This window comes from Canis lupus, chromosome 19 (assembly GCF_048164855.1).
Source record: "Canis lupus baileyi chromosome 19, mCanLup2.hap1, whole genome shotgun sequence".
NCBI lineage: Eukaryota > Metazoa > Chordata > Mammalia > Carnivora > Canidae > Canis > Canis lupus.
The window spans coordinates 25,350,016-25,366,446 of NC_132856.1; the positions used below are offsets into that span (position 1 = coordinate 25,350,016).

The window sequence follows — 16,431 nt, forward strand, 5'->3', positions numbered from 1 at the left end:
TATTTTATTGGAGGGTTGTTAATATAAATGCTGGTGTGTTTAATTTCAAATTCCATTTGTTCATTGCTGGTATATAGGAAAGTGATTGACCTCTGTATAACATTTGCTATAATTACTTACCAGTTTCAGGAGCTTTTTACAGATTCCCTCAGATTTTTTACATAGACAATATTGTCATCTGCAAGCAAAGACAGTTTTACTCCTGCCTTCCCAATCTGTATTTCTTTTATTTCCTTTTCTCATGTTATTGCATTAGCTAAGACTTTCAGTACAATCCTCTAGTCCTAGCTTACTGAGATTTTTTATCATGAATAAGTAATGGATTTTGGTAAAACGTTTTTCTGCATCTATTAATATGATAATATGATTTTTCTCCTTAGCTTGTTGAGGTGATAGATTACATTCATTGATTTTTGAATACAGAACCAGTCTTGCATACCTGAGATAAATCCTACTTGGTCATGCTGTATAATTCTTTTTATATGTTGTTGGACTCAATTGGCTAATACTTTGTTGAAGATTTCTTATCTGTTCACAAGAGAAATTCGTCCATAGTTTTCTTGTTATATCTTTGTTTATTTTAGTGTTAGTGCTACCCTCATAGGATGTTAGGAAGTATTCCACTCTGCTTCTACCTTCTGGAAAAGATTGTAGAGAATTTGTATCATTTCTCTGTTAAATGTTTGGTAGAATTCAGCAACGAACCCAGTTCTTTCTATTTTGGAATGTTACTAGTTATTAATTCAAATTCTTTTGACAGATGTTGGCCTATTCAGATTGCCTGTTTCTCTTGTGTTTTAGTAAATTGTAGTCTCTCAAGGAATTGGTCCACTTCATCCAGATGATCAAATCTATAAGTATAGAGTCATCCATAATACTATTTTATTATCTTTTTAATGTTCATAGGTCTGTACTGATATCTGCCCGCTTTCATTTCTCATATTAGTAATTTGTGTCTTCTGCATTTCTTTCTCAGTTAACATAGCTAGAGGCCTATCAATTTTATCAATCTTTTCAAAGGATCAGCTTTTGGTTTTCTGGGTTTTCCCTATTGATTTCCTATTTCTAATTTTATTGATTTCTGCTCTACTCCTTTATCTCTATTATTTTTTCTTTGAATTTATTATTTTTTAATTATTTTTCTTCTTCTAACTTTGTAAGGGGGAAGCTTGTATTATTGCTTTTAGATCTTTCTTTATTTCTGGTATATGCATTCAATACTAGAAATTTTCTTTTAAGTCCTGCTTTCATAGCATCTCACCAATTTTTATAAAATTGTATTTTTATTTTTATTTTCATTTAGTTCAAATATTTTTAAAATTGCTCTTGAGATTGCCTTTTTGACCCATGTGTTATTTAGAAGTGTATTATTTAATATCCAAGTATTTGGGGCTTCACAGCTATCTTTCTACTACAGATTTCTAGTTTAATCCCATTCTGCAGACATTGTATAGTTCCTATTTTTAAAATTTGTTAAGGCATCTTTTCTGGCCTGGAATGTTATCTACCTTGGTGAATGTTTCATATGAGCTTAAGAAGAATGTGTAATCTGCTGTTGTTATGTGAAGTTGTCTATAAATGTCCACTATAACCAGTTGTGTTGTGCTGTTGAGTTCAACTTTTTCTGCCTGCTAGATAATCCATTGATGATATAAGGATGCTAAAGTCTCTAACTATGTTAGTGGATTTATCCATTTCTTCTTGCAGTTCTGAGTGTCTGCTTCATGTATTTTGATGCTCAGATTTTAGATACAGACACATTAAGAATTCTTATATTCTCTTGGAGTATTGACCTTTATATCATTATAGGATGCCCCACTCAATCCCTCTTGATTTTCCTTGCTCTGAAGTCTACTTTATCTGAAATTGACATGGCTACCCTCACTTTTTTAAGTTAGTGTTAGCTTGGTATATCTTTCTCCATCCTTTTACTTTAAATTTATATGTGTCTCTATATTTAAGTTGGGTCTAATATTTTTGAACCATTCTGGTAATATCTGTCTTTTAATTGATGTATTGACATTTATTTTTTTAATTATTTTTTTAAAAGACACATTTATTCAGCGTCATGGTCAGACTATTACATTTAGCAATCAACAGCATGGGTGCAGAAAACATCTACATTAAAACCCTTTGTTGGAATGCTTTACACTTTCCACAGAACAGAAACTAAAATAACCTGTTATACAATTAGTCACAAATACAGTACTCGAGCTTTTTTGCTCATACACATGAGTATTGTCTAAAACATGTCTTCTTTGTAGCAGCTAGGCCCTGCCACCACTGTGCTTGGCTGAGTTCACAAATATGTTGTAATCTGTAGCTTCCCTGTCACTTCTCTGGCTCTCCTCTCCTGCTAAGCTTTGTCTCCTGGCAGTAATTAAAACCTTCTGTTACTGCCATAGCTGCTGCTGCTGCTGCTGGAACTGCCATAGCCACCTTGGTTTCATGGTTTGGCAAAGAATTGGCCTCCACCACCATAGGGGCCAGAGTTTCTGCCTCCAAAATCTCCTCCTTGCATGGGTCCAAAATTTGAGGATTGATTGTTGTAATTGCCAAAATCCTTATAGCTTCCGCCACCTCCAAAGTTGCTTCCATCTTTACCAAATCCGTTATAGCCATCCACACTGCCACCATACCCACCACCACCTAGACTGCCACCTCGACCACAGAAGTTCCCTCCACAACCAAAGTTGCCATTCCCACCGAAACCACCTCCACAACCACCACCAAAGTTTCCAGAACCACTTCAGCCTCTTTGGCTGAATGAAGCACTAGCCATCTCTTGCTTCGATTAGGACTTTCCTTACTTCACAGTTGTGGCCATTCACAGTATGGTATTTCTGAATGACAATCTTGTCTACAGAGTCATGGTCATCAAATGTCACAAAAGCAGAATCTGTCTTTTTGCTACTGCCTCGGTCAGTCATGATCTCAATCACTTCAATTTTCCCATACTGTTCAAAATAATCTCTTAGATTATGTTCTTCAGTGTCTTCTTTAATGCCACCAACAAAAATCTTTTTCACAGTTAAATGGGCACCAGGTCTTTGAGAATCTTCTCTTGAGCTAGCCCTCTTTGGTTCCACAACTCTTCCATCCACCTTGTGTGGCCTTGCATCCATGGCTGCATCCACCTCCACCACAGTGACATACGTGGCAAACCCAAAGCCTCTGGAGCACTTGGTATTTGGATCTCTCATTACCACACAGTCCGTAAGTGTTCCCCATTGCTCAAAATGGCTCCTTGGACTCTCATCAGTTGTTTCGAAGCTCAAACCTCCGATGAAGAGCTTCTGCAGTTGCTCAGGCTCTTTGGGAGACTCTGACTTAGACATGACAGCGGTGGGAGGGGAGACTTTAACGATGCTTACTCCGTGGTGTCCAGGGTCAGTAAGGAGTAATCTCTAACTGGTGTATTGACATTTAAAGCAAGCATTGAGATAGTTGGTAATATCTACTACATTTGTTACTGATTCCTATGTGTTGCCCTTGTTCTTTGTTATCTATTTTTTATCAACTTTTTTCCTGCCATTTGTCCTTTCTTGGAGATTGTGTATGATTTCATTTTCTCTCCTGTCTAAGCATATCAATTATACTTTTTATTTTAAACATAGTTTAATGGTTGTCTAGACTTATTTGCAAAATACATTTACTGTTATGTATATAGCTCATTTATATAGTTCAAATATATATGTATCTATATTTGAATACATTTGCTATTATTATTTGAATAAACTCTTATGTGTCAGATCAGTTGAGAAGAATAAAAATAAAAGTTTTAATTTTACCTTCACTTATTCATTCTCTGATATTCTTCCCTTTAGTATGCAGATCCCAGTTTCTGTCTATATCATTTCCTTTCTGTCTAGAGAACTTCTTTTAGCATTTCTTGCCAGACAGGTCTACTGGCAAAAAATTCCCTCAATTTTTATTTGTTTGACAAAGTCATTATTTCTCTTTCGCTTTTGAAGGATACTTTTATAAGGTACAGAATTCTAGGCTGATGGGGTTTTTTTTTCTGATAACACTATAAATATTTTACTCTCTCTTTGCTTGCATGGTTTTTGAGAAGTAGGATGAAATTCTTTTGTTTGTTTGCTTGTTTTACTAAAAAATGGGTTTATTCAGAATAACAAAATTGCAATCCTGGACAAGCAAGCTACGGCAAAACCATAGGCTTGTGGCAGGATATAAACTGCTCTTTGCTCTCTGTAGGCAAGTTTTTGTTTTTTATGGTTTTTCCAAGATATTTTTTTTCTCATTCATTTTATGAAGGTTGAATATGACACACCTTGGTATATGTTTTTTTTTTGGCTTTTATCTTGGCTGATTTTCTCTGAATTTCCTAATTTGTGGTCTGATGTGTGACATTACTTGAGGGGAAAAATCTCACTCAGCATTGCTTCAAATATCACTTCTATTCTTTTTTTCTCTTCCTTCTGCTGGTATTCCCATTATGTGTATGTTATACCTTTTATAAATCTTCTATGGTTCTTAGATATTCTGTTTTCTTTCCAGTGATCTTTTTTCTCTTTACTTTTCAATTTTGGAAGTAACTATTGTCATTTCCTCTAGTTAAGAGATTCTTTCCTTCACCATGTCCAGACTACTAAGGAAGCCATCAAAGGTGTCTTTTATTTCTGTTACAGTATTTAGTATTTCTTTTGGATTCTTTCTTAGAATCTCCATTTCTCTGTTTACATTAGCCACCTATTCTTTCATGCTGTCTATTTTTTCCACTAAGGCACTTAGCATATTAATCATAGATTTAAAATTCCTGAATGACAATTCTAATATTCCTGTTAGATCTGATTGTGGTTCTAATGTTTGCTCTGTCTCTTCAAACTCTCTTTTTTTCTCCTTTTAGTATGCCTTGTAATTTCTTATTGAAGAGTGTACAGGATGTACTGGATAAAAGAGACTGCAATAAGCAGGCCTTTACTGATGGACAAATAATGGAAGGAGAGGAAGATATTCTATGGTCCTATGAGTAGTCTCAATCTTTTGATGGGCATGTGCTTCTCAGGGATTTCCCCTTACTTAGGTGATGTAGGATGGCTACAGGGTGCTGGAGTTGGGTATTTCCCTTTCCTTAAATGGAAAACTAGAGCCAGTTGAGGATGGGTATTTCCCTCTGCCTAGATTAGTTAGGCTCTGGTAAAATACAGCCTTTGTTAAGGCTCTTGAGGGCAGGCTTTGTTAAGAACAGAATGCTCTTGTGTATTTCAAAATGGTTCCTTTTCCCTCCCTGTTGCTGAAAGTATGGGGGGATTTTTCTCAAATATTTACTGTGAGAACTTGATAGAGCTATTGGAGGAGGTAAAATTCACAAAATTCCAAATTCCAAAATCACACAAATGTGGGGATTTGACTGTCATCCATAGTCATCCTGGAGTTTTTTTAATTCTCAGAGTCATCCACACTGAGCTTCCAGCAATTCATCAAGAATAGTTCAGGTTTTAATTCCTGGCACTGGTTCCTGAGGAGAGTTTTGCTTGTAGGTTTCTGCTCCAGTAATTATGATTCTCTGTATCTGCTTGTCTGCCTCTCCAATATTGGGGTAGTGGTTTGCCTGTACCCTCACTTCTCTCACAGATAAAATAATTGGTTTTTCAGTTTATTTGACTTTTTACTTCTTAGGACAGAGTGGCAACTTATAAGTTCCAGACTAGAAACTGGAAGTGTACTTTGCTTTTTAAAATGAGTCCCTATATTTTAAAGATACTTGTAAACTATTTATAGATGGAATGATATAATATCTGGGATGCTTCAAAATGATCTGAGAGGAGAGAGGATGCAGGTGAAACAAGATTGGCCATGAGTTGATTATCATTGAGTTGGGTGATGGTATTGTACACTGGTGCTCAGTATATTATACTCTATGCTATTGTACATGTTTTCAATTTTTCACAGTTTTTTAAAAATATTTATTTATTTATTATTTGAGAGAGAGAGAGAGAGAGAGCATGTACATGATGGAGGAGAAGCAGAGGGAGAGGGAGAGAGGATCCTAAGCAGACTCCCTGCTGAGTGCAGACCTCAACATGGATCTCAATCCTATGACCCTGGGATTATGACTTGATGTGAAATCAAGAGTCAGACCCTTAACCAATTGAGCCACCCAAATGCCTGTCTTTTTTTCACAATTTTTAATGTGTCCTCTTTTTCACTCCATGAAATTCCATTAGCTCTACCTCTCCAATAGCCAAGCCTTTCTTCCCCTTCCTCCCTTTCTTTCCTCTCATCCTTTTCTCCAAATACCTTATAAATGTTAAACACAGCTAATGGATATCCTAAGAGAAAGAAAAATAATTATGTCTTACAAGTATTTCCTATCCTTTGGTCCTTTACATTTCTTTATCTTGAGTACACCATTCTACTATTCTCCTTAAAATTTTCTCTTAAATCAGGTTTTTCTTTACTTTGCCTTAAGAATATTATCTATGAAATCAAAATAAAAGAGTTTGTAGCAATATTTTAATACACATAAAAATAAATCTTTAACCTGCTGTAGGTTCACAACCTTCTTGGAAGATTTCCTGGGGTGATCTAAATCTGCCTCCACATGCAGAGAGCAAAAAAAGGCAAGCCACTCCAGGCTGGTAGGTGGCAATCTCAATAAGAGCAAAAGGAACTTACATAGGAGGCTTGTCTTGTTCAACAGTAAGATGAGTGGATCTCTGCACCCACCCTCCAAATCTTGAGAATTTCTAGAGTGTCTAATTGGGCTCAGTCATGTATACTGTGCAGATGTTTTTGGCCTCACACCACTAATTCAAGGCTATGTCCTTGGAGCAGCTTCTGGGCAGGAAAGGCAAGCAGAACCCACATTCCAAAGTAGCAGTCATTTATGTTTTTTTATCATGTTCCCCAACAGCAGTAAAATAAAATTGGTTCATGTACCCCTTTATTATTTTAAAGATTTTATTTATGTGAGAGAAAGAGAGAGAGAGAGGAAGAACACAGAGAGTTCCACACAACTATGAATATCACCTACTTATTATAATAATTCTTGCTAAAACAGCATTAAGAATTATTATTCAGTATGGCTCGGTGGCTCAGTTAGGTATATGACTCTTGATTTTGGCTCAGATCATGATCTCAGGGTCATGATCAAGCCCCACATTGGGCTCTGATAGGGAGCCGTCTTAAGATTCTCTCTCCCTCTTCCTCTGCCCCTCCCCTGCTCACACTCTAAATAAATAAATAAATTAATTAATTAATTAATTAAATCTTCAAAAGAAAAACAATTGTCTATCTCCCTCTCCCTTTGCCCCTCTACCCCCTTAAAAAAAAAAAGAATTATTAGCAGTGGGGTGCCTGGCTCAATCCAAAGAGCATACAACTTTTGGTCTCTGGGTCATGAGTTAGAGCCCCAAGCTGGGTGTAGAAATTACTAAATAAAATAAATAAACTTTATAAAAAATTATTAGGAGTAAAAATAATTAAAAATAATAACAATTGGGGCTTTGCAGAGATAGAACTCCATGGCATTTCTTTCTTTCTTTATTTTTAAAAGACTTTATTTGATAGAAATAGAGCTCATACTCACATGCGTTGGGGTAGGGGCGGAGAGAGAGGAAGAAGGAAACTCTCCACTGAGCAGAAAGCCCAATGCAGGGCTTGATCCCAGGACCCTGAGATCATGATCTGAGCTGAAGGCAGACACTTAACCAACTGAGCCACCCAGGTGCCCCTCGTGTACCTCTTTAAATCAATATACATTTGTATATTGTATATTAAATCAATATACATTTAAATCAATATGCAATGCTATGCTCTGGGAAATACTACACTAGCTCAAGTGATGGTCACAATCATGGAGAGAGGTACATGAATACCCCCAGAGCACCCTCAAAAATGTTAGTTATTTGATTTGATACCTCACTATTTCTGCTAACATTTGGAAGATGACTAGGTGGCAGAATTAGAATCTTTCCTTCTTCAATGTGGCAATTTTTCTTAAACCTGAATTTCCATGAGAAATTGCACCCGCTTTATTATTTTTTTTGCACCCACTTTATTATTCAAATTTCCAATAGTTTCAGAGAATTCAACTGTTGTCCCAACCGCCCATCAGATGAAGAAGGTATAAATCCACATTTGTTTCTTGAGAGATGCTTCAGAACTCCAGCTAAAAGAGAGAGCTCCTGTTTTGGATATACTTTATTTTTAATTTATCTGAGTAGGGAACTCTGAATGAATTGATCACAGAAGATGGTATTTTGTTTCTGAATGCAGTCATGTAAAAATCAATGTACATATAAATGTGGCAAACCATTTCAACTGTACCTAGAGTTTGGTTTCTCTTTTATCTCTTAGATTGAGTTTTCTCTCATTGGATCAGTGCCTTAGAGACCGTGAGTTGGGGGCAGGTCAGATAGAAGAAAGTGTCGTTTCGGCTTTGATTAAATCTTATAGAACTTGAAAAATGACAATTTTTTGTGGGGTTTTTGTTGTTGTTGTTGTTGTTGTTTATAATGTAACAGGACCAGTCACTAAGTGATTTTAAGAAAACAAATGCTCCACTAAATTGATCAGATACTACCACCACCATTAAAATCTGAGCATTATGGCTGGAACCCAGCAAAATCCATAAAATTTGTGTGAGGAAATGCTTTTAAAAATTGAATGACTCTTGAATACTGGAACTTTATAAAAAGCAACCAAGACAACCTCTATAAATGTACCAGGCTTTTAAATTAGCCTTAAAATAATGAATGTCAATTTTCAACGTTTTTAGGGCATTTTATATCGAAGAATGTGATGAATGTTGCAATATCACTTTTTACTCTGGTGCAAAAAAATATTATTCTCAGTAGACATCGCAACATAAAACAAAAATGCTTTTATTACCAGTAGCAATGATGTGACAAGCCTGATAAATGTAAGTTTAAGATTCCTTTGGGTTTTGGCATCCCTTCACACTTATTTTCAAGTTACTAATAGATTCTGTAGGTTTGACTAGCCATCATTTAAGAATGTCATTTAGTCTGAAGTGACAGAAAAGTAAAATGTTCTTAAATGCCCAATTTTTCTCTTTTCCCTGACCGAGTTGCTAATGACTAAAAGTAATATCTTTTATTCATGTTGTCTGAGTGATGAAATGGTCATTGCAAAATGATGAATATCAAACAGAGATGTTTTCATTTAACACTCTTCAGAAAAACTTTAACAGGAACCTGGCTGCCCTGTTTTGCTTGTCTTTCTTTTTGTTTTAAAGAGACTTGGATTGACAGATAAATTCTTCCAAGTGAATAGGGCTTAAATGTCTCTCCTGCAAAACCTAGCTGTTAGAGGAGGTCTGCTTCAAATGGGTTGGCTTACAGGCTAATTAGTGCATTGGAGACCAAACAGGGTTCTACTGTTTTCTCTTATACTATGGAAGTTCCTCAAATGGTGACAGTTGGCTACCTACATGTAAATAGCTAATGACAAAATGATCCATTGCTTTCCAAGCAGCATTTTCTCTGAAAGTTATGTGATCATATTTGAAAAGTCACATAATAGCCACATTAGGGATCTCTGGGCTCGTTACCATGAATTTTGAAATGTAAATAACTAGCTCAGGTCCCCCAGGGTGTCTTAGAGGTTGAAATTTAACTAGCTCTTAATATTTTCACTTGCCATTTGGAAAAATAAAACTTTTTTCGTTACACACAATTCCGAGGGAACATTAAACATCCCCAAACTTTTATAAAACAATGCTTATCAATGCTGAACTTTTCATTTATTCATTTTTTCGTTTATTAATATATTCCAAGAAAACAAATTTTTTTTTTTTTTTTTTTTTTTTAGTTTCAACTGTATGCCAGATACTGCATTATACACAGGAAGAACAATGGTGAACAAGGCAGAGAGATCTCCTCTCCTACAATGACTATACCTAGGGGAATTTAGTGAACAATAAATAAAGCAGATCATATAGTGATAGAGTGGTTAAAAGACATAGAAGGATAGGGTGCTACTTTAAATGGAAGAGTCAGCAAAGGAATCAATGCCCCTGAGCAGTGATACTCAAAATGTGTTCCCTAGATGGGCAGCATCTGCATCATCTGAAATCATGATGGAAAGGCAAGTTCTGGGGCCCCACCCTTGATCTAATGAATCAGAAACTCTAGAGGTCAGCCCAAGTGTTTTGTTTTCACCATCCTGCCCCTCAAGAGATTCTGATGCACTCTTGAAATTTGGGTGGGTCCAGTGATCTCATTTTAACAAACCCTCCAGGAGATTCTGCAGCACCTTTGCACCTTGAACTTCTGATGATTCTGAAGTAACAGTGTACCCTCTCTTCACCACACAACTGCCCCCCATCTCCAAGTTATTTTCCATTTCTTTGCTCTTCAAAGAGAGTTTAATTATTTTTCTCATACCCTTTCTTAATTCTACTTCAATCAAGTTTATATTAATATCACTGCACCAAACCTGCTCATGCCAACATCACAATGACCTCACTTGGCTAAATCCAAGGACTTTCAGTCTTTGTCTTACCTGAATTATTCACAGCACTTGACACAATTAACCAATCTTCCTTTTTGAAGCTGTTCCTTCCCTTGGCAGGCCCCTACCTTACTAATGATTCTTCCTGTTGGCTTCCCTTTATCTACACCACTCATGAATTGCAGTACCTCAGACCTTAGATCTAGGACCTCTTCATAAGTGATCTCATTTAGTTTCATGGATTTAAATAGCATCTACATATTTTCAATTCCCCAAATTAGATCTTTATCTTTGACTTTTTCCATAAAACTAAGAATTCCACTTTCTTATAAATGTCTAATAAACTTCTTAAATGTAGCAAGACCTTAATAGAACTTCTTTTTTTTTTTTAAGATTTTATTTATCCATTCATGAGAGACTGACAGAGAGAGAGAGATGCAGAGACAAGGGCAGAGGGAGAAGCAGGCTCCATGCAGGGAGCCCAATGTGGGACTTGACCCCGGGGTCTCCAGGACCAGGCCCTGGGCCGAAGGCCATGCTAAACCGCTGAGCCACCCGGGCTGCCCCTTAATAGAACTTCTGATTCTCACCCTGAAACTTGCTTCTCCATCTCCATAAATGACAACCCCACCTTCTGAACTGCCCTGGCCTCAAATCTTGGAGACAATCATGAGTCTTCCTTTATTTTTTATACAATACCCAATCTTCCAATATATGCCTCCTGTTGGCCTTCCCTCAAAATTTATCTAGCATCCCAGTTCTTATCACCACCATCACTACTACCATTCTGGCTCAAGTCACCATCATGTCTCACTTAGATAATTGCTCTAGCATCTGAATGGGTGTTTCTGCTCTCACACTTGCTCCCTACAGTCTATTTTCCATAGGAAGAATCATCCATTTCACTCAAAGAAAAAGTGTTTTTACAATAAACTATAAAGCCACACATGGTCTGAACCCCTGCTTACCTCTCAGAGCTTCTCTTCTACCACCCTCTCTCCTGTTCCCTCTACTCCATTCACTTAGCATCCTAGCTTTCCTTGAACAAAATAGGCATAGCCCTGCCTCGTGGCCTTTGCATTTGCTTTTCCAACTGCTTAGATTGCTCTTCCTCCAAATATTCTCGTGGTTCACCTTTGATTCTTTCAGGGTCTGCTCAAATGTCTTCTTAGCAGTGACATGTACTCTATTTTACTTATCTCTTTACTTTGATAGAATGGAGCACCCTCTGAGATACTATATATATGATTATTGATTATTTAGGTGATTTGTCTATTGTTTATCTCCCCTCACTAGAACTGAGGTCAGAGACTGTCAGTCTTGTTCATTGCTTTATCTCTCGTGTCTCAAACAGCCAAGCACATAGCAAGTCTTTCAGGAAATACTTAAAGAAAGAATTAATTTAATGCTTCAGGTCATAGATCAAATACCCACCACCTCAGGATGGATTAATTCATCTAAAATGCCCTTCTACACTCCTACTCTCTGGCCTATTACTCTGTTTTGTTTTGTTTTTTTCTCTATGTGATTGTACAGATCTGTGCTATCTCACTAATATGTTATTTATTTGTGTATAATGTCATCCTACCAAACACCTTAGATTACACACCCCATGGGAGCCAGGATCTCATCTATCCTTGTGATGCTAACAGACTGAGGCACCTCAAATATTTTTCAAACAAGTGTGGAAAGACATAAGGAGCTTTCTCTATGCCCTCTTAACATTACCCTATTTAGTTAATCCTCCTATCACATCTCTGATATATGATGTCATCTACATTCTATTTATGAGAATACCAGAGCATGGGAGGTCTAATAGTTTGCTCAAAGTCACTTAGAAAGAAATCACAAAACCCAGGTCAAGATCTAAAACCCATCCTCTTTCCAAGCCATTCCTTTATAGTGAAACCAGCCACAGGGACAGTAGGGTCTTTTGACATAATACCCTAATTTAAGGAAGAAGATATTTTGTCTAAGGTATAAATAATCAATAATGTCTTTATGGCTACTCCTCCCTATTACTTTATTGTTACTTTAAAAGAGGATTTCACATTTTAACCCAAGTGAATAATAAAGATATTGAATCCCATAGAGGAAAACATTTTGAAAAATAAGGTTTTCATTTTTTTATGACTCCAAAATGGTAGCTAATTTTTTTGGCCTACATCTAGGGGATGGTATAGGAGGAGTATTGAATTTGGAGTCCAGGTCTGCCATAAATTGGACTTTGAGAAGAATCATATCACCTCCCTGAGTGGCAATTTTCTCATCTAAAAAATGAAGATAACACCTACTTTGAAGATCCACAGAGATAAGAGCACCAACAAAGTCCATCAAATTGTCTGTTGTCACTTTGATGTCATTGCCATCCCTTCTGGGATGTCTTCTGCATTGCACAGAAGAAGCCAGAACAATTGCCCAAATCTGTTTCTCAGAACACCTTCCAGTTGGCTTCTGCCAGGAAGAATCAATTATAGAAGATGTGGGGAACAGAAGGGAAAAGCAGTGAATTGCCGTGAAGAGGCCTTATGACAGATGTGATGTTGGTGGCAGCCTCCGAGTAAACTCTCAGCATCACTTACTTCACTGCTGCAGGACTCCGGGGTTCCCCCTTGGTAGGGCAGGCTAAGCAGCTCAGCGGGGCTGTCTGGGGCACCTGGGTGGCTCTGACCGTTAAGCGTCTGCCTTCGGCTCAGGTCATAATCCCAGGGTCCTAGGATGGATTCTGCGGTGGAATCTGCTCAGTGGGGAGTCTGTTTCTCTCTCTCCCTCTGGCCCCAACCCTGTTCATGCACACAGGTGTGCTCACTCTCTGTCTCTATGTCTCTGTCTCTCAAATAAATAAAATCTTTTAAAATCTTAATTTTAAAAAAAATGGCTTTCCTGACCTTTCCTCCCTCACACTTGCCAAAAATTACACAAACCTGTAATCCTCTGAATTCAGTCTTTTTATGCCAGAATACATGGAATGATTTCTGTTTACCCATTAAAACCCTGAATCCTAAACAACGTATGCCTATTGAGCAGGTCCTGGTCCAGCAAAGAGCTATGTTTTCAGGTGCACCATCTCTTTGAGTTCCTGCAGTGGCCCTGTGAGGTTGATGCTGTTATTAAATCCTTTTAACCCACGATAAACTGAGGCTTAAAGAGATAAATTGTACTTGATTCATAAGCACCAGAATGGAGAGGAAGTAAATGTTTTGTCAGTTCAGGCTGCTATAATAAAGAGCCATAGGCTTGGTGGCTTAAACAACATAATTGTATTTCTCATGGTTCTGGAGGCTGACGTCCAAGATCAGAATTGCCAGCATGGTCGGATTCTGATGAGGCTACTCTTCTGGGATGCAGACCACTGACTTCTCATTGTGTCCTCACACGGTGGACAGAGAGCAGGAGCGAGAGCTCTCTGGAGTTCCTTTGATGAGGGCATGAATCCCATTCATGAGGGCTCCACCCTCCTGACCTAATCACTTCCCAAAGCCTCACCTCCTAATATAATCACACTGAGTGTTAAGATTTCAAGAGATTAACTTGGGGGATGGGAGGGGACACAGACATATAATCCATAATAATAAGAGAGCATGTTATGAATGGAAAAGCACTGTGTAGTCAAGATACACGGCTCTATATTCTTCCCCAGCAGGGTTTCCCACAAGCATGAGAACAAACCCCTCCTTTTTCCTTTTGGGTCAAGGTCCTCAAAGTTCCTCCATGCCAGAGTTTTTCAATCCTGACACTTTTTACATTTTGGGTGGGATAATTCTTTGCCTGTGGGGAGGAGGAGGTTGTCCTGAGCACTGGAGAATGTTTCGCAGCAATCCCTGGCCTCTACCTACTAGACACCAGAAGCACCCCCCACAGTTATGACAACGAAAAATGCCTCCGGGCATTGTCAACTATCCCCTGAGAGGTAAAATACACCCTGGAAGCATCCCCCTTTTCCAACCATGATATTCTGGAGCTGTAATGGGCATATATTTCACCTCCAGTAGAACACCCTCATTAGGTTTCTGTGCTAACAGCAGACAGGCTCTGTAGGCAAGTGCATGCTTTCACAAAACCTGAAAGAGAAGACACAGAGTGTTGTCTTTAGTATACCATTTGGTTTACAAACATTAAAACCTACCTGCAGCAAAATATATGAAAAGATGCTCAGCAACCTGTTCACATTCATTGTATAAGGGATGTAGGTTGGAATAAGAGCAGGAGAGCTGATGAGCACTTTTAAACGTGTTCCTGCTGTGGTGTGACTTATGAGAACGAGTCAAACTTTTCCAAATAGTATTTCAAAATAGTTTTATTGATTACTATTAAACAGGCAGTAAAAATGAGAGCAAGCAGTATGTGCAGAACCTAAGCGAGACACGGTGAAAGAGATCAAGATGAAAGACATAAAGTCCCTGCCCAAAGCCCCCAGTCCTTTCTGGAAAGATCAAGAGAGTGTTCTGGAATGTTCTTGAGTGCTGTTGGATGGGTACTTAAAGCCCTAATACAGAGCAGCAAGAGAGAACAACTCGGAAGGCATCATTGCCCTGCATGACAGCAGCCCCCAGTCAACATCTTTGCTTGAATATCTGGTAATGAAGGGAGCCACCTGCAAGTTCCCGTGGCCCCAATAATAGGCAACAGGTCTTTTATTTTCCACATGCAAACTGCCTACGATCCTCTCTCCCTATTCAGTCTCTACTTATTCAGCTCTCTACTCTCCTCCCGCAGAGCAAAGCAAGCTCTGCCCCAACAGAAAGCAGAGAGAACTACTGATTGCTGGTGCTCCCTCATTCACTCAACACCAGCCACTACAGTGCTAAGTTCTCTGAGTTAAGGATGTATTACTCAACTCTAGAAGCCAGTAAACACCCAATGTTTCTCAAAGTAACTGAATGAAAGTCACTGGGAGTTACTCGGATCATGAGGGTGGGAGGCGGTGTAGCACAGCAATCTGACTTTTTTTTTTTTTTTTTTTTTAGCAATCTGACTTTTAACAACTCCTCAGGGAGATATTTTTGCACAGAAAGTGTAACAATTTTATACAGTATGCACTTAATAAATATTTTTTAGTCGTTTTAAATCGATGCAGATGAAACCAAGTGAATCCTTCTTTGAATGCTAAAGTATAAAGAGATGTTGAATTGAAAAGGTATGAGTTTCTCAAGCTTGGCATTTCCTTTCCATAAACCTCTGTGATTTGGGTAAAAGCAGAGTAGCTTTCAAATTAAGGAGCAGTCAAACAGGCCTTTAGAAATGGATATGAAACATCATGGCAAATGGCCCTGAATTCCAGGAGACTTTGCAATTTAAGTCTGATGTCTGGGCACACTATTAGTCAACTGTATTCCTCGGAGAGGTGTTTGAGAGCAAATAATTATTAAAAACATCACTAGAAAGTTATTTCATCACTTTCCTAATTTCATTTCAGAAGATCTAAATTTCCTTTTACCTGGATTTTTGCCTGGAGCAATCAAATCATCGCCGTGCCAGCCAGGTGAAGGGGACTGATATGTGAGCGCACTTCTAAGAGCATCTGCACTTCTAAGTTTCAAGTCATTGAAAGTTTCAAGCCTTGTCTGAACTCAAAAGGGATGTGCTGGGGGGGAAATAGCAGTGTCTCCTTACAAAGGAAAACGGCTAAAACAAAGGAAAAGAAGATTTTTGGCACCTAATAAACAGAAGGCAACAGATTTAAAACAGTAAATAAACATTGATTAATCTTTATAGGAAGGTTGTTAAATTACATTTATACTGAAAGGATGAAATTTTTGGAAAATAGTACACTAAAGGCTTCATTTTAGATTATAAATTTTCATCTAAAGAGCAAATTGTCTTAAAGGCCCCATTTTATTACTCAGCACAGTTTCCACTTTATGGAATATTTTGCATTATATTTTAATTAAAGTTATAATTACAGAACTAAATATAATTAGCTTCTTTCTTCAAAAGAAATTGGAAGTGAACTTACTTTATTAAATTTTCAATTTGTTTCCTGCAGTG

At 37.7% G+C, this 16,431-nt stretch overlaps 1 long non-coding RNA gene across 5 annotated transcripts in view; it reads right to left on the bottom strand.

Moving 5' to 3' along the window:
* Nucleotides 1-13,684: 13,684 nt before the first annotated feature.
* The window catches only part of LOC140610016 (uncharacterized), a 72,845-nt gene continuing 70,098 nt past the window's right edge, over nucleotides 13,685-16,431 (bottom strand). For 4 of the 5 annotated variants that reach the window (XR_012011802.1, XR_012011799.1, XR_012011803.1 and 1 more), the window contains 2 exons: nucleotides 15,881-16,068; nucleotides 13,685-14,504 (listed from right to left, as the gene is read on the bottom strand). This is a non-coding gene — a long non-coding RNA (uncharacterized lncRNA). The remainder of the gene's footprint in view (nucleotides 14,505-15,880; nucleotides 16,069-16,431) is intronic. The other variant, XR_012011801.1, reaches the window with a different exon arrangement.